This window comes from Cavia porcellus, unplaced genomic scaffold (assembly GCF_034190915.1).
Source record: "Cavia porcellus strain 051 isolate PalLab524CR breed Dunkin Hartley unplaced genomic scaffold, mCavPor4.1 scaffold_13, whole genome shotgun sequence".
In the NCBI taxonomy this organism is placed as follows: Eukaryota; Metazoa; Chordata; class Mammalia; order Rodentia; family Caviidae; genus Cavia; species Cavia porcellus.
The window spans coordinates 3487783-3513838 of record NW_026947496.1 but is presented as its reverse complement, the minus strand read 5'-3'; the positions used below and the strand labels follow the sequence as shown (position 1 = coordinate 3513838).

Here is a 26056-nt window from a genome sequence, read left to right as displayed (position 1 = left end):
GAGTGGATTGTAGAGTCAGAGTAAAGTAGAGTTAGAAATAGATTGAATTGCCTCTGTAGGCCCAGAATGAATAGAGCACATGGAGTGTTTCCAAGCTGAAGAGGAAGAACTAGGAGTGCAGTGAAACATGGCTGAATGCATGTGTTAATGAAATCACATTTGTGTCATGCAAATTGATCTTCTGTTCATCAAGTCTTATGCTATTCAGGAGTGTTTACAGTAGAACTTGTGCTGTGACACAAAGTATTGGAAATGTTAGCTGATTTTCACAAATGGTTTGAAGATTAACTGAAATGAGTGGGATGCATTCACACTTTGTTGATCACAAATCCAATTAGTGTAATCACATTAATTCATTGTAAATGTAAAATAAGTTGTTAATCCTCTTATTGGCAAGATTAGTTTCTCTTAATTGTGAGAACTGTCTTTTAATAGTAGATAATTAGTATATGTGTGCAGTATCTAATGTTTAGATTCCTTGTGTGTATTTGGTTTGTGAATGTAAAATATTCCAATTCCTTTTTTTTTTCATCCTTTATCCATTTTCTCCCTCCCTCTAATTTAAAAAATTTGAAGTAGGAAATATATATTTTTCACGGAGAAACAGTATAAATTGATATCAATTTCTCAATGGTAGTGCTATATTTTGGGATGTTGCAGTTAAACAAAGGAAAGAAATTTTGACACATTGACTTCAATATTTTGACAGTGTGAAAAATTCAGCTTTTATTTTTTGAGAAGTAACACCTTACATCATTACACAAAAGTATATACAAATTATGTAAAACTAAAATAATCTTTCCAACACATGGATCATTAAGAGGCATCTCAGAACACTAAGAATGGATATGAGTTCAGGATTGCCTGTCATGGGTGATTCGGTAATTTAAGACCCTTAGGAAAGTGTCAACCATAAAAGTATCCCTTCACAGGCAGCAGCACAAGTTGTAAAACGTTATCCCGAAAACCTTTTCACCAGTTGATAGCAGGAACAGGAGTTCAGTCCAGAGAGCATGTTCCCCATAGTCTTTGAATTGAACATCAACCTCGTTACCAAAGAGAGAAATAACATATTGCTCACAATAATGGTACTTTTTGTCTTTGAAACTTTTGATTTTCGATGAAGAGCTGAAAATAGATGACAATGTAAACCTTTTGTCAAAAGTATTGGTTTTCATGCATCTCACACAGGATAATTAAACTGTTAGCCATTAAAAAGCTGGAAGCAGAAGCCATTTGTCCTTTTCCTGCCATGCATGTGATGGCAGGTGAAGTGTGCTCCTGCAGCAGCAGAGAAATGGACATCCAGAAAGGTGTTGGTGGGATGTGGGTGCCTTTGACCCACAGACAGTATGAAGGACAGTTTCCATGCTGTCCCTCAAGGAATGCTGACTTTCCTTAAACTTGTTCCAGGTGACCACTATGCATTTTATTTTTTCTGATAGCTCACTGTTTAGATTTGTTGCTTATGACTGTATCTGTTGTTCTCATAGTGTCTACAGAAATAAAGAACTTAGTGATGATGAGTACTTGGTGCTTTGAGGTACAGACAATCTGGACAAAGAAGTTATGAGTGTCTCACTCCATCCAAAAGTGTCCGCTTCCAGGTTTCGATGAGGAGCAGCTGTTTCCACTGATACATTGGAGTTAACATCTGAGAGAAGGAGGGTACAGGGAGAATCCCTGCCTGGCTGGAGTCCACTGTATGAGTGGGGACTGGATGCTTCTTCCAAAAAATGCAGCTTAGTGCAACAGAGAAAATCAGTGGATCTGTTGTCCTAACAGCCTCTACAATGTGAGAATATCCAGATATCTCTGAGACCCAAGTGCATTCTGAAATCTTCAGAAATGTCAGATGATGTCTAAAACTTGTAAGAACAAATCTAGGTAGTGGCAGACTCTCATCTGATGAACTGTCTCCTAACCCATGCAAAAAATTTTTTATTCCATTTCAAAGTGTGTCTGTGCATGTGTGTGTCTTTATTGGTGACCTTAATTTGTTTTGTTTTGTGGGGTTTTTTTTACTTTTATTTTGTGTTCCTAACAGAAAAAATTCTTACAAACTGTGTCACGACACAAACAGAAACAAATAAATAATTGATAGGAAAAATGAACAGAAGATGAAGCGTTACAGAACAAATTACTGATCACTGAATTTGATTCTTAGTAATGAAGGAAATAAGCTGAAACAAGTATTTATTTTCTGTGTCCCATGGTTAATATATTCTTACCATTGAAGTGTGTTTAGGAGTTGCAGATAATTGTCTTTCATGACAATGATAACATGGTGCTCTTAACAAGGACTTAGGACATAAAGAGTGAAATACATCCTTGCTTATGTTATCATTGCTGTAATCATGAGTTTTTATTTTGATGAATAATTCTTGCTGAGAACTTCAGAAAGCCGCTTGCCTGTTGCTGTGCTGTTGTTAAATTGTCCTACGTGAATGGAGATGTAATTTAATAAAGGTATGACAAATTGTCTGAGATGATTTAATGCGACTGTATGAGTTTTAACTTACAAATCTCAAAATTGTTTAAGATAACACTGTATGAATTCTAAAATAACGCACATTTTAGAAAAAAAAGTCACCTTAGTGGCTTTAAATATTTATGCTATCGCCTTTTCACTGTCTTCAGTATTCAGGGTGTTGGAGCTATCATGGAACCTATGGGGATATTTTCTTTCGCACTAAATACAGTAAACTTTTGATTGTGACTAGGTTGGCCTGTGAGTATTCTGCAAGATAAGCAAGGTTGTCTACTGAATTTCAACCCAGTAAAGCAGTGATGTCTTGCAATATTATCAGTGTAAGCCCATACATCACCTGATCACTACTGGCTCGCTTCTCCCTGCTTGAGTATACAAGTGCTTTAGGTCATAAGAAGAAGAAATTATCCTGGCCACCCAAGGTTTCACTGAACTTTGGTGTGAGGATAAAATAGAATTTCAGTTTTGGAGTCCTCAAACACTACGAGGGATAAAATTCTTTCAGGTACCCTTGTGTGAATTTCTTTTCAGCGGAAATGTGTAATCACCAACCATGAAGGGACGGTCCTTGGTGCTTCCTGTGCAGTGCAGAGGGGTAGCCCCCTCAGCAGCGAAAGTCCTGAGACCCTTTGAAATTGAGATCTACACTGCTGTCTATGCCTCTGACTCTGTGGAGTAGCAGACCAGAATGTACAACATTCAGACTAAATGTTATTCTTGCAAAGCAATTGATGTCACTCTTCTTTCCAGTGCAGAGGGCAAGTGAAAAACCAAGGAATCATGAGGATATACCCACTTGCCTGGTGACTATTTACAGCCATTCTAGAAGTTGCTATATTTTTTGCTGGATCAACTCAGCTTTCTGCATGAAACTCAGAAGAATCTTTGGCAGGCGAATTGCTTGGGCCTTTAGGTGGCTCATGGGATCTTCCCAGGAGAGCATCAAGTGGATCACCAGGTCAATCACGTCATGCTCCTGAGGACCAGGTTGGAGCATGGCATAACTGGGGTGAGACACAGAAAGGTCAGTTACAGATAAACTTTGCTCAGAAAGGCCAACTGAAAAACTGATAGGAGGTTCCAGAGTCTATAAATTTTTCTGTAGGTCATAGATGCTATTTTTTTCCTTTGGGATCGAACTCACACTTTAGGCTTGCCAAAGAGGTGTTTATACTACAAAGTTAAACCCTGGCCCTATAGGTGTTCTTAGCATTTACAAGATAAGCCAAATAGTCACATGAAAGTAGCTGATAAGAAAGAATATTTAATAGGATTTCTAATTGATAACAATTTCCCAACATTGTTTTCCCTCTAGAAAACATTGTTTTCATTAAAATCCTATTAACACTGTGTCTATGGCAGAAAATCCGAAAAGCATGGTTGTAACAGGAGAAAATAGAGCATAGATGAATCATTGAGCCTTGATGTGTTTGCTATGCTATCATCAGAGCAGAGGCTAGAGTCGCACATGTGAGCACGGTGTCCGTGATATCAAAGGGTACAGTCACAGTGGGGTGTCATTCAGTGGAGACAGAGCTGGAGCCCAGAGCACTGAAGAAGTGGGCACTGCAGGAGCAGAATCAGAAGCAGAAGCAGAAGGGAAGAGAAGACAGGGTCATAGAGATGGTGCAGGGTAGCAGGGTCAGGAGTGGAATCACCACCCATGCAGGAGCCACACTACCCTCCACTGGGTAAACTGCACTCTCATTTCTCACATAAAATCCTAGATGCAGCTGTTTGTTGAGATAATATAATCTGCATTGCCAGCTTACAGATCTTGCATAGAGTTTTTTCAGTGCTGGATTTTCCTTGAGGTTTCCAAGAGCAGTGTGATTGCTCTCACTGCTCCCTATCCTGCTGCTCTGCTCTGCAGTGTGGCTCCTGTCACCACATAACACAGAGCCCCTTAGAGTCTACAGCCTGCATAGCCCAACACTGGCTCCTAGGTGCGGTTGTGCTGAGCAGGGACTCACCTTCATCTTCAGGATCTACCTCTTGATAAGTGGGGTGGTGATGGAAGCTGTGGAACAACTTTTCATATACCTGAAATAGAAGTTCAGTCCACACAGTACAGGGTTATCTGGAACCAATCAAAAATTCAGTGTGTTGATTTTGGGAGGAAAAAAAGGCATCTATCCACTTTATGTGGTTACATCTAATGCATGTGTAATTGGTTCCAAAAGAGGGCTCCAAAAAGTCTGAAAATACATTTAGAAAATTACACTTTTTTTCCTAATTTTCTATTATCTCTGGAAACTCGTTTCCCCTACTAAGTTTTTTGACCTCCTACACTCTTCTAATTTCTATGTCTTTAATTTAAAGTCTTCTTTTAACTTAAAATGTGGAACACAACCATGAAAAACAGCAAAACTGCTAAAGGTATCAGTTAAGTGACAGTTTTTTCTAGCATTTAACCCAAATGTAATGATAAATATAACATATTTACCTATTTAATTTCTTGTTTCTCCAGAGACCAAACTGATACACTTTCTTTAAGAAGATATAGAAATCATACTTTTCTTTCGTTTACTTGTTATTCTACATTCACCTGACTGTCTAATTCATCACCGATTAACAGTTGAAGTTTTTACTCTAAAAATAGTAAATCATAAAACAAAACATTTTATGAGATTTTAAGGAACAGATTGAGATTCAACACCAGTAGATTACAGAGATGGGTAATAAGCAAACTTTGTGAAAGTAGAAAAAGAATTTTAGGAAGATTTTCTGTAATACTCAGGACAATTCAAAAATGCCAAAAGAGAAGATGTCAAAAGTGATGCATAATAGAACTGTGTGATGTGAACATATCACAAATATGGGCCAGTTCTCTGTGCAATCCCTTGGTATCCTGAGGCTAAACTTCTGTCCACTGCAATGCAGACCTTGTAGGAGACAATGCATACTGCTAAAACTGACTTTACCTGGAAACAAGAACCAGGCTCACTACTACACCAAACCTTTTGCTATGCTGACATGAATATCTTGGCCTACTGCTTCCTTGTGTTTTTTAGGTCATAAAATTTAGATTTCTTTCCATCTAACAAAAAAATCATTTAGTTCAATTCTGTTTGATCTACTCAGTTCTCTGCTGAGCTGTTCCCATGTTTTGGACATCTGTGGTGCACTCAGTGAGGAATGCTCATGGATTGTCCCTGGGGTGAGAAGAAGCCTGGCCCAGCGCGCTTCCAAAGTCCCCAGGGAAAATGATGTATGTCCAAATTCTGCTTTTTAAAGAATGAACTGAAGTAGGATAGTTTTCATTTAAAAATCATTGCACTTTTTGCAAGTGATAGTTTTATGAACATTTCCTTCCTTGGCGTTCAGCATTTGTTTCCTGCTTTCTTTAAACACATTAATCACTATTATTTCAAATTTAAATGATGAGGTTGTCTTGTTTAAATTTTACTCTTTGCCCAACATTATTGAGATGTCTCCTATTAATAAGAGGGGAAAACAAAAGTACTTACAAATTCCTTCTACAGTTCTGAAGAAAGAATGTAAATGTTGCTTGACAGAATGTTCGCACGATTAAGAAGTGTCGGCATGGCTATGTTGTAGTCAGTGCTATCAGTATAATTAGACGGGAAGATCACATTTTTCCATAGTAGCAGGCTCCACATCAGCAGCAGCATTAAAAGTGACCCTGGTTAAACAAAGACACATGCATCTCTTGATGATCAGATTTCCAAATCTCTACAAATAATCCTTATTTTGGAATCTTTACTTCTACGATGATCAGACCCAGTGTCTTGTCAGGTTGCAAAATACAAATATCAAAGAGTGAGTTAAAGAATTTTAAGCTCCTACAGTGCCTGACAGCTTAACATCAACAGAAACTACTTCCAAACTGAGCTATGATAAGACGTGACTATATAACTATATATAACTCTAGGAACTTAGGTTAATTATGGTCAGGACCTGGCTCTCTAATTTGGCACTGTATTCCTGGGACTGGAAGACTTGGAAACATTCAGTACACTTACATAGACACATGCACAGAGATAAGAGTTGGAAAAATGAGGGACTTTATGCTTTTTTATGTTTCTCCCAGAAGGGTTCTCTAGTTTGCAAACTCAAGGAACTTAATTATGGTCAGGACTGCTTAGTCACCTCTTAACATAGCTCAGTTTGGAGGGAGTTTCTGTAAATTTCAAACTGTCGGGCACTGTAAGAGCTTAAAGTTCTTTAACTCACTATCTGATGCTTGTTATTCACACCCTGACATTGTACCTACACCAAAATTCATTTGTCTGTTTTATATTTGTGCTTTGTTAGAAAACATATATGCTTGTTAGTACTCAGGATTAACAGAATCCTGTTATAAAAATGGTGGCATGGGTAGGAATGTTTTATGCACTATAAAAATCTTATGCATTTGCTTGAAAGTGCCAGACGTTTTAGATATTATTTTTAATTTGGGTTTTACAATAGCCATGGGAGAGAGAATGAGCCTTCATTGTAAACAGCATCAAATTATGCAGATGGATCACAGGTAAGTGATTTTCCCCACTCTGTATTTACCAGGCAGGAGAGGCAGCATACGGATGCTGTGGTCCTTGCACTTGCATCATGCATACCTGTGGGACCCTAGGCTGCACCTTGCCACAGGGACTGTTAGAGGGTTTGTTATTATACCTTGTGACAATCTCCTCTGTGCTAGGGTGTTCAGTGACAGGGATGCTCAGAAGTTTTACTGTATCCACTTCCTCCACTCTATGGAACTCTCACATCACAATCTTTCACACTGATCAGAGGCGGGTCTGAAAGAAAGGTGTAGTGCACTAGCATAGCAATAATTCTGAACCCCAAAGGGAAAGAGACAACAGGCAGCTACAAAATTAAAAACACTTTTTACCTTCAGCTATGCTATTCCAAAAGAATTGCTTATGTTAAGGTTTTATCATCACGAACCTGAATTCTACATAAACTTTGATAATGAAGATGGAATTTGGCAAGGTAAATCTAGGCATGTATCATAGATTTATATGTGAATAATTATTCAAATAAATAGGAAAATAAGCAGACAAATACAAATACATTTGTTTTGGGATTGAACTAAATAACAATTGAGTTGTAAAATTAAAAAAATACAATCATTCATATGATATAGTTTTAGTATTCTATAGACAGTTTTACTAAAAAATATCACATTACAATGATTCAAAAATTTAAACATGTACTTGTTATACTACTATAATGAAGCCAAATACAAAATTTTGTGTGTATTTGTAATGGAAAATTGCCTTAGAGATGGAGAAACTGAGATGGAACTTGAAGAAGCACATCACTGAAGAGATGTACCTACCAACTAGCACACATATGTGTCTTCAGAGAGTTTTTTACAGTCTGCAATAAGCAGACTAATAAATTTCTTCTTCAGATCGTATTGTATGATTAATTTTAATTTATTTTTCTGACGAATGTCACTTACTCAGTAAAAACAATTACTTAACACTGTCCTGCTTTTCCTTTTGAAAGGACATTGTGAAAACTCACAAATTCAAGTAAGATACACCACTGATCTCACTGTCTGTTTGTGGCATCAGAACTGAAAGTTTCATTAGGTTGACCAAAGACACAATTCACATAATAAACCTGAGAACCAGAAACATTGGGTTCTGTCTTTTGATGTTGAGAGAATTGGACTCAATGACCTGTGGTCCTATGCTAGTCCAGAGTTCCCCAATCTCACCATTGCTGGCTTTTGAGCTAGATAATTTCTTATTCTGGAATCCATTCTTAGCAATGCCCTCTCCTCCACCTCATAGACATGAGAAGCTCCCTCACTGTTCCACTTGCTCCTGCATTAGTGCAAAAGTCTCCAAAGATAGCCAAGGGCAAAAAAGTAGCAGGATTCTACCACTGGAAGATCTCAGAAATGTTCTCTTGTGTCCTGTGTAGTAGCTTTCCAGGGCAACATTTGGGTGGTTCTTCTTAACCATATAAACCTAGCAACTCTTGCCATTAGCTACATTTTCACAGTAACCCACCAGGATGAGGATGCATTAAGAATGGGAAGAGCATGGAGAATGTCTAATCAAATATGTCTGTAAATGTTTCAAAGGTTCAGAACCATGCACCCTCACTGAGATGGCTCCATACTTTCAGACATAGAGAGGTACTTTATTTCTCATTCATTTTCAGGTGGATATGTGGATAAAAATGAATTTTGAGTAATGACATTAAAAATGATAGAAATGATATAAGGGAGATATGAAAATCATTTATGGTTAGGGCATATCTATGATTATTGAAGTCTTTTATTTGAACTTTATTTTGTCTCTAAATATTCTTAATATATTTCACTTCAAAAATACATACAGTTAATATAAATTAAAAATTTTCTCATTGAAGACTGTACACGAAGTAAAATCTTCAAAATATGTACTGAGTATATATAATTATATACTAAGATCACAAAATTTCAAAGAATTGTAGAAGGGTTTTCTGTCCCTTCATGTACACTGATTCAATTCCTGTAATTTTCCTTGATTTTTGCATGTTCTGTTTTGTTGTGTTTATATGTGAATGGTGTGCTATATTATGCATTTACATTTCTGTATTGCTTTTTATTTTAACATAAATTTAAATTTGCATTAGATACAGGTCAGTTACAACCATGGATACAGCTCAGTGCCACTGGCAAGAGTAAGCTCCCAAGTTCAATTCCTGGTACAAATAAATAATTAAGCTCTAGATTATTATCTCCATTTTCTAGACTAAGAAAAAAAGCTTGGCAGAATTGAATAAAAAGTTATTGAATTTATTCACTTATTTATAATGCAACAAGACTGATTACATCAACTTGAATTGGGATGAAATTGCACAAAGTAGATTTGAATAAATAATTTAAATAATTTTGAAAAATACTTAAAAGCATATTGATATGAAGCCATGTTTAAATCTATGTTATCATAATCTAAAACACAGATTTTTGAGAAGTACAAAACACAACATTTTCTAAGGCCAAAAAATTCACATACTCTTTCATACATTTTCATGATGTAGTAAACATGCTTAATTATTACTTCTTCATCTTAAGAACACAGGCAGAAACACTGTAACTCAAAATCAATTAGCATTCTGTGACACATGTTACTCTGGATACAGTTTAAAAATTTGTTTTTCTTGGATTCAAAACTTCCATTCACCACTTAGAGATTTTCTAAAATATATAAGTATCATGGAAAATTTGTTGTCACTCTCCCTAAATGTTATGTCCATGCACCTAATGCAAGGTGAGAACTTTGACTTCCCACTGAAATTATATGGACAGATCAGGTAATATAGAAATAACCTAATTCTATGGTATTCTTTTATCATAGTCTTTAGTGTCACAAAACCTTTTTATAAAATATCTGAGCCAAAATCATGAGCAACACTAGTGTTTTTGAAACAGGATCTTATAATTTTCTTAAATGAAGCAGTGCTAGAATTTGAATCTAAACAACACATGTGGTGATTCATTGGTTCTAAAGGCAGGGACAAGATTTTAAAATGGCACTGGATCATTGCTTTTTTTTAACTTGGACAAAGAAAGTTGGAGTTATTAAGAGAAAGGACAGGGATTACAGAGAAATATATCTTACTGCATTTTCTTCCTCTCTCAGAAATGCAAGAGAAGGAAAATCTGTCACAGCAAGTGATACAAACAGCTGGCATAAAGTAGGAAAGAGTTGGGACAGTAAGGAAATCAGGGCCACTGAAGGAATGGTGCAAATCTGTGTTGATATAGATTGAAATAGTCTGATATAAGTTCATAAATCTGGACATTTTATGACACTCTGCTAGTCCTTCCTTCCACACTGCTAACGTGTGGAATACATTGCAAAAATAATGACTGAGCAACAGAGATTTTCAGAAAGATGATCCCTCCAATTTTAGCATAAGGATGTTTCCTCATCCAAAATATTTCCTTATTTGAAATTGTGTGATCTTTTATGCTCTTTGGAAGAAAATAGACTTGAAAAAATATTTTAGAATTCAAATCTCTCAAAATTGAGACCACAAAACCATTGACTGTTTATCCTCATTTATTTAATGTAACGTTTAATAGATAGGCAAAATAGTATCTATTTCATAGACAAATTCAATGAAAAAAGTAAAGCAATACTAATTATCAATTACAGATCATGTGGAAAAATAAACAAATATATGAATAATGAATATTAATGTGAACTATTTCATGGAATAATCTATCATTCAAAAATGAAACTATATAATGATGGACTTTTGGACGAAAGTTGAAGGAAACATTGGAAGACAAAGAGATAGATTCTTAGGTAAAACTGATAACAGAATCAGGCCCAGACCTGATTGCAGTAAAAGGAATAGCTTTCTGAATAAAATAACTAATTCACCCCTATGATAAAACTTGGAACTAAGAATTAACATTGAAATTTTTCATGGTTTTTATCACCATATTAAACAATTTTGTGAAGAAAGTTATTATTATTCTGACTGGATAGGGCATCCCTACAAGGATGGAAGCAACAGAATATAGAGAGAGAACAGAGAAATGGAAAAGTATGCAAGGAGTTCCATTAGGTAGGCTTAAAGAAGATCGCAGGAACGATCACAAGGCTGTCTGAAGGCTGGAGAGTTAGTGTCCAGGACCTGTTTAACAAAACAAGCTTTAAGATGCATAACAAGAAAGGATAAGGGAATAATTCTAAGATCCAGATCAAAACCCTGAATGTTGCAGCAGTGCCATAGTGATGAGGCTGTGATGGCGGACTGAGGAAAATGAATTCCAGAGGACCAGATCTTTCTACTCCTTTAATTCTACATAGACTGCAAGCCCATTGGACACTGCCATTCCAATCTGGGTGGCCATAGCAGCCAATTGTGGTAGCAACATTCCACTCCTATCTGGAAATACCTTGAAGTCATATGCAGAAATGTGCTTTACTAATCTGTGGGATATTTCAAAATCCACTTAGATTCAAGTACCATGATTAATGGTCACTGTTCATCTCTGTCAACATCTTCTTTAACCATACTAAACTTCTAAATAAAGGCAGCAGCTAGTTCATAATTGCACGTAACATAACTGTCCAGCACAGAAGTGGGAAACACAAAGAATTTTTAGAAGATGAGTCAAAGTTACTATGGGTTATGTTTGAGTCCCTCATGGCATTTCTAATAATGTAGATTTAGTATTGCACTACTGACAATGGTTCAAAAAATGTTATCTTGGAGGCAATGAAAACTACAAAGAGGATTATCTACATGAATATATATATATATATATATATATATATATATATATAGCAAGCTTCCTAGCAGGTGTTTTGCCTCTTCAGGTAGATGGATAATCCATGAGTTCTGGAGGTTCTGCGCCGGACTCTCATTTTGTCTTTTCCTGTTTACCTTACTATCAAGGCTTGCCAATGTGAGGAGTTCACTAAACAAACTGAAGAGCTCCAAGCCTATTCTGTGTTATCTACCTGGTAGAGTATAAGTCTCAGATCTCCATGGTAGTCTGAATCAATCACTGCATAAGTACCACAACTTTCTGTGAAGCCTCAGAAGCATGATGAATCCAAAAATCTGGAAGGAAATCTCAGATTCTAATTTAAAGCAATCAGTGTTTTTCTCTCATTAGAGGCAATTTCCATTTTAGAACTTAACAGCTATTAACAGAGCAAATGGTAATAGGAGTAGTATGCAAACATTTTCATGAGGGATCACTAGGGGAAAAGCTAGTGCTATCTTTACAGGTGTTCAAATTGGTTTCTAGACTATATGTCAGGGTATGGAAATAACAGCAACATAAAATATGGAACAATTCTAAGGAACTGGCTACTGGCCCTGCAAAGTATTGTCCTATAGCACACAGTAATTTTAATTGCAACTTCAAAAGCTGACTTCATCTTTCCATCAATCCTGCTGGAAGAGGGAAACATGTTATGACCAGGGAGTTCCATGAGCCTAGCCCTTAGCCAATCTCCTTGGCCATGAAGTACATCTTTCAGCCAGAGGTAATGATGAGTGGAATTTATGATGGTAGGAGAAACCATATATAGGTCCCTAGATGTGCATCTTAGAAGCAGCATTACAAGGAGAGAAGGTAAATTCACCCCAGGAATGTACATCTATTCCAGTGAGGAAAATGCTACTTATTCTACGGTGAAAGATGACAAAGATCATCAACCTGCCATGAGGACGAAGGCTCACTATAGAAAGCACCACCATAGGAGGCTCAAGCTGATGACCCTTCCTGTTTGAGTTCCTACTGTTCAGTCTTGATGGCTGAAAGTAATTTGAGTGAGGCCATGAATGGCCTCCACCTCTGACTTTGGATTCCTGTGCCCATTCAACCACTGGACAGTGATAGGCGTGGCTGAGCAAAAAGCGTGATGTTGTTCTCAGCCTGGGTTTCCTGCTGTGCACCTATTACTGAAGTCTTCTTCTGAGGTAGTGATATCCTGAATGTTTTTGTAGCACACAATTTTCTTAACATCTATTTCTCAAAGGGAACACTCATCCCACATATTTCTTCTAGAAAAGTTTGTCACCAGTTCTCAGGTCATGTTCCATCCCAAATCCTGATGTTCTTGCCAGCCCGGCAAATCTGGTTCATGAAATGCTCTTATATAACATTTTCTTTTCTTTCTTTCTTCTTCTTCTTCTTCTTCTTCTTCTTCTTCTTTTTTTTTTTTTTTTTTTTTTTTTTTTTTTTTTTTTTATCGGTACCAGGGATCAAACTCACAACTGCCTGCTTTCAAGGCAGACGCTTATGTGGGTGAGCTAAATCCCCAGCCCCTAACATTTCCATTTTCAAGCAAAATATATGACCAGTTTCACTGCCCAGATTTCTGCTCCTTGTGACGCTGCCCCTTACCACTATCCTTCAGTGATGTCTTGGGAAAGGGCTGTCATGAAACAGCTGTCCACAGGCAGGTAGTTTGCTTATAATGCAAAGAAAATCTGCAGGATTAGTCCTCACATTCACACTTGGTTTCAATATATAACAGTTTCAACTGCCCTATGTATTAGGTGCTTGTTAAATGACGGAAAAATGTTCAACAGAAGTAAGAACCATGGCATGTGTGACATGGCTTCCTGTACCTTATTATGACATAGCCACATGTTCAAGTCAGATTCCCTATACACAGTTTTCACTAATGATGTTCAAAGCACCTGTTTGCATGGCAATTTCAGTCAGATAACAACCAGTTCCTGATGGGCATAACACATTGCCTGATAATGTGGTGCCCCAATACCAAGTGCTCAGTTTGTGCTGAGTTAGAGAAGCAGCCCAGATACAGAGATATTTTAGAGAATATGTGCATTCCCTAGAGAGTCTTATGGGACCAGATGAAGCAGAATGTAGAATGCCATGTCCATGTCAAAAAGAAGTTATTCCACTAGCACTTTACCGAGGGGGAGTGGTCTCGATGATAGCTAGTGCTTGCTCCAAAGTCTTGAGGGCCTCCACATTCCTTCACCTATGTAGGCCTGCCAGAAGTCCAGTCACTAACTCTGACATACCGACTCATCCAGTTCCATTGAACATATTGGACAACAAATCCCAACATGCGAAGAATGGACCTGTTGAGAAAACTTTCCTCCTTTCAGGCTCCAAGAGGAAATAACAGCAAACTGATTCAGTGAATTGGATGGAGTTACCACCCATGTGAGAAATGTGTGATGTTTCCAAAATGCCCACGAGGTATCATGGCAGATTCTTGCATGTAGAGCTTCCCTTAAACTATCTTTAAACTCTAAACAGTATCTCCTTACGCACCATGAAACTGCACTAAATATTTCATTGTGATGGAGACCTTAGGATTATAGTGGGTACGGTTTATTTTGTTAGACAAATGTTTGTCCAACAAATCCAGAGTAGTTGCTACTTCTCTCCCACTTGGTCTAATCAACACAATATCATTCACATAAAGAAACAGTGTGACTCCTCTTGGGAGAGAAAAATGATCAAGAGCACAGCAAATTGAGTTGTGACACAAAACTGGAGATGAGATTCACCACAAGGTAGGGCAATGCAAGTGCACGATGTATTTGACAGCAGAGAGCTCATACTATTCTGCTGTCATCATGTGAGATCCATTCATCTCTTGTCAGTGCCTAATGTAGGAATTAAATGATCATGTGGTGCAGCCAGCCTCCCCTACATTTTTGAACTCCTTCATAGGGGCACAAATCTCTACAGTCTCTCCATAAATGTGACGTATTTGGACACACTGTTTTCCCAGGAAGGGACAACTATCATGGCTTCTGTTTGACCTTTCCATCATATTTAGGCTTATTACTCAGGTTAGGTTACCAATTTGGGTATCCACTCATTCTAAATTCTTCCATCTGAAATCAATTGTCTATGCCTTGAAAAATTACCACAAATTGGATTAGCACTTTATGGACCAAAATACATCTGGACTGTGGCAAATAATGTGTCCATCACACATGCTTTGCACCCTACACTTATTGGAATATCACAGTATTGGCAGACCAAATTTCTCCTTTTTCTCCCCAACAGAATAAAGACTGAAAGCCTGTTGCATGAAGCCATCCTACCCCAGAGGTGTCTTTCCCTCCTTAGTGCACTGTCGTACATGGAAAACCTCCCTATAAACACATTGCAAATATACTCAGAAATGTGCTTCACTACTCTTATGTTCCTGGCCTAATCCATTCATGACTAAGTCATGATAATCTTTAGAAAAATGGAAAATGGATGGTATGATTGTAATACACAAATAGAAAACAGAAATGCAGATACTTGGTATTACAAGTAATAAAACATAAAATATCTAATGAGAAAAGTATAACTAATTCAGTTCTTTAACAGCATATTGCAGAATAAATGTATTTTCCTGAGTGAATAAACCCAAAGAAAATATTATATATTATGCCATTTATTTACATGATGTAGTGAAAGAGAAAAAAAAATATGCAATAAAGATTACTTCAATGGTTGTCAAAAGTCAAAAGTACAAGAAGAGGCTGAGTGCCAAGTAGCTGAAGGTAGGGAGATTTTCAGTGACAAAACTTTTCTAAATGATGCTGGAGAAGGACGCACCATTTTGGGGGGAAAAGTTGAAACTTCAGTTTGAAAATAAAGAGATATCAGAAGTTGCTACACTCAGGAAGATTCTGTAAAATATCTGACCTATAGGATTCAGAATATGTACAGCCTCAAAAATCACAATCATGTGAGAAATTGGAAAGGGGGAGAGAGAGAGAGAGAGAGAGAGAGAGAGAGAGAGAGAGAGAGAGAGAGAAAGAGAGAAAGAGAGAGAGAGAGAGAGAGAGAGAGAGAGAGAGAGAGAAGGAAGGACAAAGAGAGACAGTCAGAGGGAGGGAGAGACAGACAGACAGACAGACAGACAGACAGACAGAAAAGAAAATAAGAAGACATACTGATAAAGGGAAACATCATGCTCTAGATCGAATCTTGGAGCTAAATCAGAACACTGGAAAAAGTGGAGAATCCAAACATCCTCTGTAGTGGACTTAAGTGTTTCACATTTATTGTTTTTTTTTTTTTTTTTTAGCCAAGACAAATTTACCTTGCCTATGTGAAATGAGAATGATAGAGAACAGGAAAATACAAATAATTTCTATATTGCTTGTAAATTATCTATGATGAAAATGATTCAAAAACTGAAAGCATTTTAAAGATATGCTAAGATTTTTTTCAAAAAGCAAATACGAAATTTGAGTACCAACACATAAAACAAAGATGCATTTCAATCTTGTTTATCAGGCTGGAGAACTGACAGTAGATATTAAATATAAATGATGGATTTAAGTAGATGTTAAATACAGAATTAACAACAAAAGAAAACACCAATTTTCTTTAAAAAGTATCAAGGACAATTACATGGGTATCTAAAGTGACATATATCGTAGGAAGATGACGTTTTCTTCCTTAACCATCTCAGTTCATGTTTCAGATTCCAACAAGAGAAGACAGGTACAAACCATTGAGTTGATGAAACAACAAAAACTTAGTAGAGTGTTCTTTCCCTAAATGAGAAAAGACAGATAAACAAATGAATATCATAGCATGCATTTAATATAAATTTTAAGTGATATGGAAAAAATTCAAAAATATACTCAAAGAAAAAAAAGAATATTGTGTTTTTCTATGCTTAGACTTAATGAGGAATGGACAGCCCCGTGTATATATCATTAGGCAAAAGTGAAAATGAGATTAAGCAGTATAATTTTGGAGAATTTAGCCATATCTCTTTGTTCAAATTGATCACTTTCATTCTGTTACTGTATATGTGCTTCCTCTTTTCAGCAGCTGATGTGAGAGTCATGCCTGAAGATAATTCATTGCTTGTTAAATTCTCTCAAATATTAAGGTGCAATACCTTCAACCAACAAGTCCTACTCACTATCCACTGAAAACACTGTTCTTGAAAGAATGTTTAGAAGATGATTAGAAGTCTCTCCTTGGAGACTGTTAGCAATGACAGAAGACTTTTTAAAATTTTATTTAGAATGTAATAAAAACACAACAGAATTATGTAAAACAAAGCCACTCAAGACAATTTAGTGACACTGGTACAGAACTGCAAAGCAGGATCCTGGGATAGTAGTAATAGCCACTATAGAATATCTCATTATCTTCACAATAGTTTTCCAGTAAATTACATATAGCGAAATCAAACCAATAACATTTTAAAACCAATTGAAGAAGAATGTTGAATAGAGCATAACAATAATTATAAAACATAACAGTGAAAATAACTTTGTCTTCTAACAGAATATAGAATGAAATCCCCCATATTTGCTATACTGCATACGGTCATCCTCCAAAGAGATGCTCAGAACTCTGTCCCCATTTGCTGAGTTGGTGGGGATGTTTGATTCTCAGCCCATGTGTAATTATGCTCACAGGAAAAGCTGACTGATACTCCTCCCATCAGGTGCCAGGGTTGCTTACAAAGAGGGGTAATATTAGGTTTAGGGTTAGAAAGGTTAAATTATAGAAAACATTCTAAGCAAATCATTCAAAATGTATCTAAAATTTGCCATTTAGGCAGGATTGAGAGAATATAGTAGTTTCTGATAGTGTACTTAATCAACAATGGAAATTAAGCTGCCAATAATAGTATAATACAAAGCACAAAACATAGATGAATATTCTATAGAAAATTGAATAAATACACACACAGGAGAAAACATGTACATTTGTATTTCAAGTGTCTATCAAACATCCATGGTAAATGACACTAAATTTTACTATAGTGAAATTCCATGGTTTTCTAAAAAAAAGTAGAATTCATGGAACAAGAAAACATATGTCAGTTTGTTTTGTTTTGTATCATTTTCTCTCAGTGGCCACTAGTGATTGGTTTATACTAAATCCCAAGAACTCCCAGTGCACTTGTCATGGGTTTTTGGCATAATTCTCTGTTGTGCTCATTGTCTAACCTACTCAAAGTTGTAACTGGAACTCTCATGCTAATGAAGACCATCCCGACACACTCTGCCTTTCCTTAGCTTCTATTTTCAGATGCCAGCAGAACACAAAACACTTCACACTACCTTTTTCAGTAACACAGTGCTGAATTATGTGCAGAAATCATGAACCATTGTCTTGTCTACCTCTACTTGTTTCTGTTTTTAACAAACCTGTGCTCTCAAGGTTGTTTGTTTCCATTCTTTTTATCTTCCCATTTCACTATCACCAAGTAGGTATGTAGCAATTATTCTGCCTCTGTGAGATTCCTTCTCTCCCTCATCTTGGGTTATCTAGATCTGGATTTTCCTAATTGCTTTGCTTCTCTTTACCTGAACATGCCCAATTCTACTGCAATCTGTTCATTCATAAAAACATTAATCTTCCTGAAAGCGAGCTTTTCAGTAGACTTCTACCTGAAGCAGGTAGCAAGTCAGGAATACAATATTTTACAGATAAAGAAACTGAAGGTAATAAATTTAATCACATGAAGAACAGGTAGTAGATCCCTGGGATCTCATTTGCCCTGCAGTTTCTGTCTTGTCCTTTTTTTTTTTTTTTTTTCTGTCCCTGTGCTCTGGTTGGGGAAGGAGGTGAGTCTGAGTGAGGAGATAAAGATGTGGTGTTTAAGACACGATGGGACCACCATATCACTTCATCAAAGAAATGCGAAAATCACTGTTTTCCCTCGGAATAGAAAGAAATCCAGTGTTTTCCACCATCCGTGATCTTGAAGACAGCATGTCCATTGTGGAAGAGTATCTCAGTGGCATTTAAAATTATGCTATAAAAGACTGTATTTTAGTGTGCTTCTTAATTATGCAAATAAAATTTAGAAATGATCTGTATTTCTACATCAAATTGAATGAAATCAGTGGTCATTTTGAGTGCTTCAAATATTTTTGTTAGCATGAATTTTACACATGTCTTAGTATTTGCATTTATCTTATTCAATTTTATCTTCTGTGCATTAGTAGAATTAAAAGTAATTAATACATTTATTTTATAAAAATTTAAAACTTAATTTTGTAATCAAATGAGATCAGGAGAATAGTACAATAACAATTGTCCTCAGCATAAGCTATAAACCAAAAAATTCTTATAATAATGAATATTAACATGACCCTTCTTTATCAAAAAGGTAAGCTACCCTAACTTATAGGGAATATATACATATATTCAATGTTTTTAAAGCAAAAAAATCGTAATTTGTGGAAATATTTTAAATTCTTTGTACTTTCCATTTATCACTTTTTACTTCATTTTATCTTTATAAAGTGTTTATCCTACAAGAGAAAACTTGGAAATATTTGTGTATATGTGTCCAGTTTATTTCTATTAACATTATATCTTCAGATTATGTTTGTTTAACAAGAATACATCCAGAGATTTTCCTGGGAGCACAGTCCCCCAAACTGTGTATAAATCCCAGTTTCCTTAACATCTTTTGATGCATATATGCAGTGTTTATAAAATCTAGCAATTGCAAATTCTGCTGTTCTACACAGAGATGAGCAGGTCTCCCTGTGATACACTGTGATTTTTGATTTCCATATGATTTTTACTCTTTTCAGAAGAGTAATCAGTAAGTCAGTGGGAATTTCTACTTTTTTGACTTTTTTGATGTCTCCACAAGGATTTCCAAGGTAGTTATAATAGATTACGTCCCCACTGGCTATGTCGAGAATTTCTTTCCCACACTTATCCTCACTTTGTTAATGTAGGATTTGGCTAGTAGCTATTCTTGCAGGAATAAGATGATATCAACATAGTATTGCCATACAGTTCTCTACTAGCCAATGGGGATGGGCATTCTATCATGTACTTCTTTACCATTTGAATTGCTTTTCCTGACGAGTGTTTACACATTTCGGTCACCCACTTTTAGTGAATCTTTTAATTTGGGATTCTAGTTTTTAGAGTTCTTTATTTTCGATGTAACTCCTCAGTCTGTGCAATAGCTCTCATAAATCTTTCCAATTGTGTACATTGTTTCTTCACTATTTGATTATATCATTTTCTTTACAAAAGCTTTTTAATTTGATGTTCACATTTCTAGAATCTCAAGGCACACCTAGAATATTAGGAACAGTTACAACTAAATCAGCTTTTGTTACAGTTTCCCTTAAACTGTTAAATTGCCTATCACACAAATTTCGGAAAACACACTCTGAATATTGTGTGAAATATCAATGCAGAAAAAGTGTAAAGTGTGATATCTTTCTTTTCTCTATTAGTAGTGACTTAAAAATACTTTGCTTTTTTCACCTGAGTCAATGGTTTGAAAATATAAATAAAAGTACTAGATTTAGTCTTTTTTTAGTATTTGCTCTACAGACTACAATACATTCAAAGTTATTCCACATTATTCCAGTTAATAGCATGCTATGCCAAACAAAATGTAAAAGTATTACTGTGAAATATGTCACTGTACCTCCCTCATCCTTTATGTTTTATGTTAATTTATAGGCAAATTACAAAGCAATACTAGAGTTATACTTTAGGAATCAGATTTGTTACGTAGAATGTATAATAGAAAAAAATTCATATATTTACCAAATATGGTATTCTCCATGCTTTTGTGAGATCTAACTTTGATATCACTTGTTTTAAGTGATACTTATAAAATACTTTTTAAATTATTTCTTATATCATGACAGGATATTGTTTTGCTCAGGAGTTAGAATGGAAAAAAACTCAAAACTATAAACATGATTCTTAGGATTATTTTATATAATTCACTGCAAGAGTGAAATGCAAAACAGTGCAGATAAACTGTATGCACAGTAGAGACTCAAAAAATCCAGGTGAAAATATGAATCTTACGTCAATGCCCTGCACAAGTCCAACTAAAGACCTAGGGCCCATGGCAATGTCATACAATTGTCAGACTGGAGTTCTTGAAACCATGACAATGTCTCATGCGAAGCCTGCACTGAAGGGGCCTGAAGGTCTGTAGTTTAAGCTCAAAAGACTGTGACATTGGGAGGAAGGATCTGGGCTACTGTACCACGGAGTCTTCACTAGGGCCAGGAAGCTATGCTCAAAGTAATTGTAGTCATCCTCTGCAACAGCTAGGTCCTGAGCTCAGCTGAGAAATGCTGCTTTCATGTCAGGAAGGTCAGCATAAAGAGCTTCTCCAGGAGAATCAATAGCACACCATTTTCTCCTTCAGTTTTCTTTTCTATGTGATTGGCAACAATCCAGGCACCTTGTTGTTTCAGTTCAGCTGAGTCACACAAGTTGACCATTACTAATTGCACCAAAATTAGTATTCAGAGAAGGATAACTGACATATTTTTATTTCCTGAAACACTGTTTTTAACATCTGACATGTCCAAATTTATCTGAAGCAATGAAAGAATACATTGAATTGAATACATGAGAATACAATACAGCATTGGGGAATTATTTTAGAGTTCATATCTAGTAAAATCACCTCATGTAAGATGATAATGTAATTTTAGATAAAAATTAGGGTGTTTAATTCTAACCTTAACTGCCATCAATGTCCCTTCTCTGGCTCAATTTGACAATCATTCATTTAATGTATGCTTAAGAAAGGAACATTACTGTGTGAGGGGTGTAAAGAAGACACTTATCATTTGGAGACCTGCTGAGCTCCCGATAGGTGGGCTGGCCCACACTACCACCTAGCCCAGCCTGTTTAGCTGCCGCGCCTGGCCATAGGTCTGCAGAGGAGGAGCTGGGCAGATCTGGGGTGCCCTCACTGGCCTCTCTGCGTGTCTGGAGGACTCTGGATTTCTGCACCCAGTCTGCTGGAGTTCCCTCAGGCTTCCAGGTGCAGTGAAGGGGAGAGGTGGGTTTGAGGCTTCCACATCAGCCTCCCCATTCCCGGCTTCATTTGGAGACCTGCTGAGCTCCCGATAGGTGGGCTGGCCCACACTACCAGCCTACCCCAGCCTGTTTAGCTGCTGCGCCTGGCCATAGGTCTGCAGAGGAGGAGCTGGGCAGATCTGGGGTGCCCTCACCGGCCTCTCTGCGTGTCTGGAGGACTGTGGATATCTCTGCAACCAGGGAGGGTCTGCAGGTTCCTGAAGCACTGCGGCCTGTGGTGAGTACCCTAACCCGGCTGCGATTGAAGAACTGTGGAGCTTCCAAGGGGCAGGTGGGCGCACAGTGTCCCTGAGGCCCAGCTTGTCTGGAACTGCGGAGTTCTGAGCAGGCAGAGGAGGACCACTGGTTCTGTAGGCCTAATGGCTTGGAGTAGCGCGGCGCCAGAGTCCCAGTAGCTCCAAACATAGAAGGGGATTTTCAACAAATCCTGAGGAAGCTTTCAAATAACACTTGAAACACAGAAATATAGGAAAATGACAAAACGAAAGACCAAATTACAACCTCAAACCTCCAGCCCATCTCAAGAAACCCTAGGAGCGATGTATATAGAAGAAAATATACCCCATCCACCTCATATATCGGACACAATAGCCACTGAAATTGACAAGCAACTCCAGGAAGCTTTAAAGAAATTCAAACTCGAAATAATCTCCCAGATAAAAGAAGAAATGATAAAAGAAATGAAAGAGATTCTAAATATATCTAAAGAAAACACAGATAAAAAATTGGAGGAACTAAACAAAAAGATAGAATCCCTAGACGAGCAATATAAGAAACAAACAGAATACATAATGCAGATGCACAGAGATATACAGGAAATAAAAAACTCCACTGAAAGTTGTAAAAACCGCCTTAATGAAAGTGAAGATAGAATTTCAGACCTTGAAGACAGGATTGCAGTTAGTGAACAGGAAAGGAAAGATCTTTTGAAAATAACAAGGAACCAGGAAACAACAATTCAACAACTGCAAGACGATGCAAAGAAGAATAACATAAGAATGATAGGGATTAATGAAAGAGAGGGAGACAACATGAAGGATGTCAGGAGGATATTTAGAGAAGTAATAGCTGAAAATTTCCCAAGCATGAGATCAGAAACTGACATCAGGATCAGTGAAGCATATAGAACTCCAAACAGTCATAACCAAAATAAAACTACACCCAGACATATAATAGTCACCATCCCAGAAATCCAACACAAGAATAGATTATTAAAAGCTGTCAGAGAGAAAAGACAAATCACTTATAAAGGAAAACCTATCAGAATCACAGCAGACTTCTCAGCACAAACAATAAAGTCAAGAAGAGCATGGAGTGAAGTATTCCAGATCCTAAAGCAAAATGATTTCCAACCAAGACTGATATATCCTGCAAAACTATCATTCAAAATAGATGGTGCAATACGATACTTCCATGACAAAGAACAGCTGAAGAACTTCATGAACACCAAACCAACCCTGCAAAAAATATTGAAAGACAGTTTAGATACACAAAGGAAAAAACCACTAAGCAAAGCAAATAATTAAACAGAACCGAAAGATAAAGATGCAACAGCAGAGAGATAACATTCCTACAATTAACCAGCACTTAACAGTAATAACCATTAATGTAAATGGTCTCAATGCACCAATCAAAAGAAACAGACTAGCAGAATGGATCAAGAAACAAAATCCAACCATATGCTGTTTACAGGAAACCCATCTAACCCAGAAAGATACTCACAGACTGAAAGTCAAAGGATGGAAAACAATTCTTCATGCAGCAGGAATCCAAAAAAAGGCAGGAGTAGCCATTCTGTTTGCAGACAACGTGAACTTTAAACCAACAATGACCATAAAGGACAAAGAAGGTCACTACATACTCGTAAGGGGAAAACTCCAAGAGGAAGAGATAACTATCTTAAATATATACGCACCAAACTCCAGAGCACCCAGTTATATAAAACAATTATTAACAGAAATGAAAACTCAAATTATCAGTAACACAATTGTAACAGGAGACCTTAATACACCACTGACACCAAGGGACAGATCAACCAGACAGAAAATGAGCAAAGAAATAACAGAACTGAATCACACCTGTGAACAAATGGGTTTGATAGACATATACAGAATGTTCCACCTAACAACATCAGAATACACATTCTTCTCAGCAGTACATGGATCATTTTCTAAAATAGACCATATATTAGCTCACAGAACATATTTAAGCAAATGCAAAAGAGTTGAAATCATCCCTTGCATATTATCAGATCATAGCGCTCTGAAATTAGAAATTAATGATAAAGGATACTGCAAAAATTCCGCAAACACATGGAAACTAAATAACACACTCTTGAGTAATCAGTGGGTCACAGAAGAAATTAAAGAAGAAATTAAACAATACCTAAAAGAAAATGAAAATGCAGATACAACTTACCGGAATCTGTGGGATGCAATGAAAGCCGTTCTGAGAGGAAAATTTATTGCACTGAGTTCCCACATCAGGAAAACAGAACGAATACAAATAAATAACTTGATGCTACAACTCAAACAGCTAGAAAAAGAAGAGCAAGTCAAGCCCAAAGCCAAAAGAAGAGAGGAAATTATAAAAATCAGAGCAGAAATCAATGCAATAGAGACTAAGAAAACAATCCAAAGAATCAATGAATCAAAGAGGTGGTTCTTTGAAAGAATAAATAAAATCAATAAGCCCCTAGCCAACCTTATTAAAAAAAGGGAAGAAAAAGCTCAAATTCATGCAATAAGAAATGAAAAAGGAGAAATCACTACAGACCCAATAGAAATACAGAAGATCATCAACACCTATTTCGAAAACCTCTACTCTCAAAAGTTTGATAACACAGAAGAAATAGACAGATTCTTAGAAGCATATGAAGTACCAAAGCTAGATCAAGAGGATATAAAACTGTTGAATAACCCAATCTCTGCTAATGAAATTGAGAATGTAATTGGGTCCTTGCCCACCAAGAAGAGCCCAGGCCCAGATGGATTCACTGCAGAATTCTACAAGAAATATAAAGAAGACCTAATGCCGACACTCCTCAAACTATTCAATGAAATTGAAAGGGAAGCAATCCTTCCTAAGTCATTCCTGGAAGCAAATATTACTCTAGTACCAAAACCTGAGAAAGACCCAACTATAAAAGAGAACTATAGACCGATCTCCCTAATGAACACAGATGCAAAAATCCTCAATAAAATATTGGCAAATAGGATCCAGCAAATCATCAAGAAGATTATACACCATGACCAAGTGGGATTCATCCCAGGAATGCAAGGATGGTTCAACATACGCAAATCAATAAATGTAATCCACCATATCAATAAAGCCAAAAATAAGAATCACATGATCATCTCTATAGATGCAGAAAAAGCCTTCGATAAGGTCCAACACTTATTCATGATAAGAACTTTACAGAAAATTGGAATAAATGGTCTATACCTCAATATAATAAAGGCCATTTATGACAAACCAACAGCCAACATCATACTAAATGGCCAAAAATTGAAAGCCTTTACTTTAAAATCGGGTACAAGACAAGGATGTCCTTTATCACCACTCCTATTTAATATAGTACTGGAAGTACTAGCCAGAGCAATTAGGCAAGAAAGAGAAATAAAAGGGGTAAAGATAGGAAAAGAAGAAGTTAAATTATCATTGTTTGCAGATGACATGATACTCTACATAGAAGACCCCCTAAACTCCATTGAAATACTCTTAGATACAATAAATAAATTCAGTAATGTGGCTGGATACAAAATCAATACTCAGAAATCAATAGAATTCCTATACACGAACAACAAAATTACAGAGAGGGAAATAAGAGAAACTGGACTATTCACATTAGCAAGCAAAAAAATGAAATATTTAGGAATTACTCTTACGAAAGAAGTGAAAGACTTATACAGTGAAAATTATAATACACTGAAAAAGGAAATTGAAGATGATCTCAGAAAATGGAAAGACATCCCTTGCTCATGGATAGGAAGAACAAACATTGTGAAAATGGCCATTCTCCCAAAACTGTTATACAGATTCAATGCAATCCCAATAGAAATACCATCAATATACCTTATAGATCTAGAGAAATCACTCCTAAATTTCATCTGGAACCAGAAGAGACCTAGAATCGCAAAGGCAATTCTAAGCAGCAAAGACAAAGCAGGAGGCATCACAATCCCTGACTTGAAGTTATACTACAAAGCAACAGTAGTAAAATCAACATGGTATTGGAATCAAAACAGAGCTGAAGATCAGTGGAA

At 36.6% G+C, this 26056-nt stretch overlaps 1 pseudogene; it reads right to left on the bottom strand.

Annotated features, from left to right (window-relative positions):
* Positions 1 to 710: 710 nt before the first annotated feature.
* The window catches only part of LOC134478446 (prolactin-like), a 107275-nt pseudogene continuing 81929 nt past the window's right edge, over positions 711 to 26056 (bottom strand).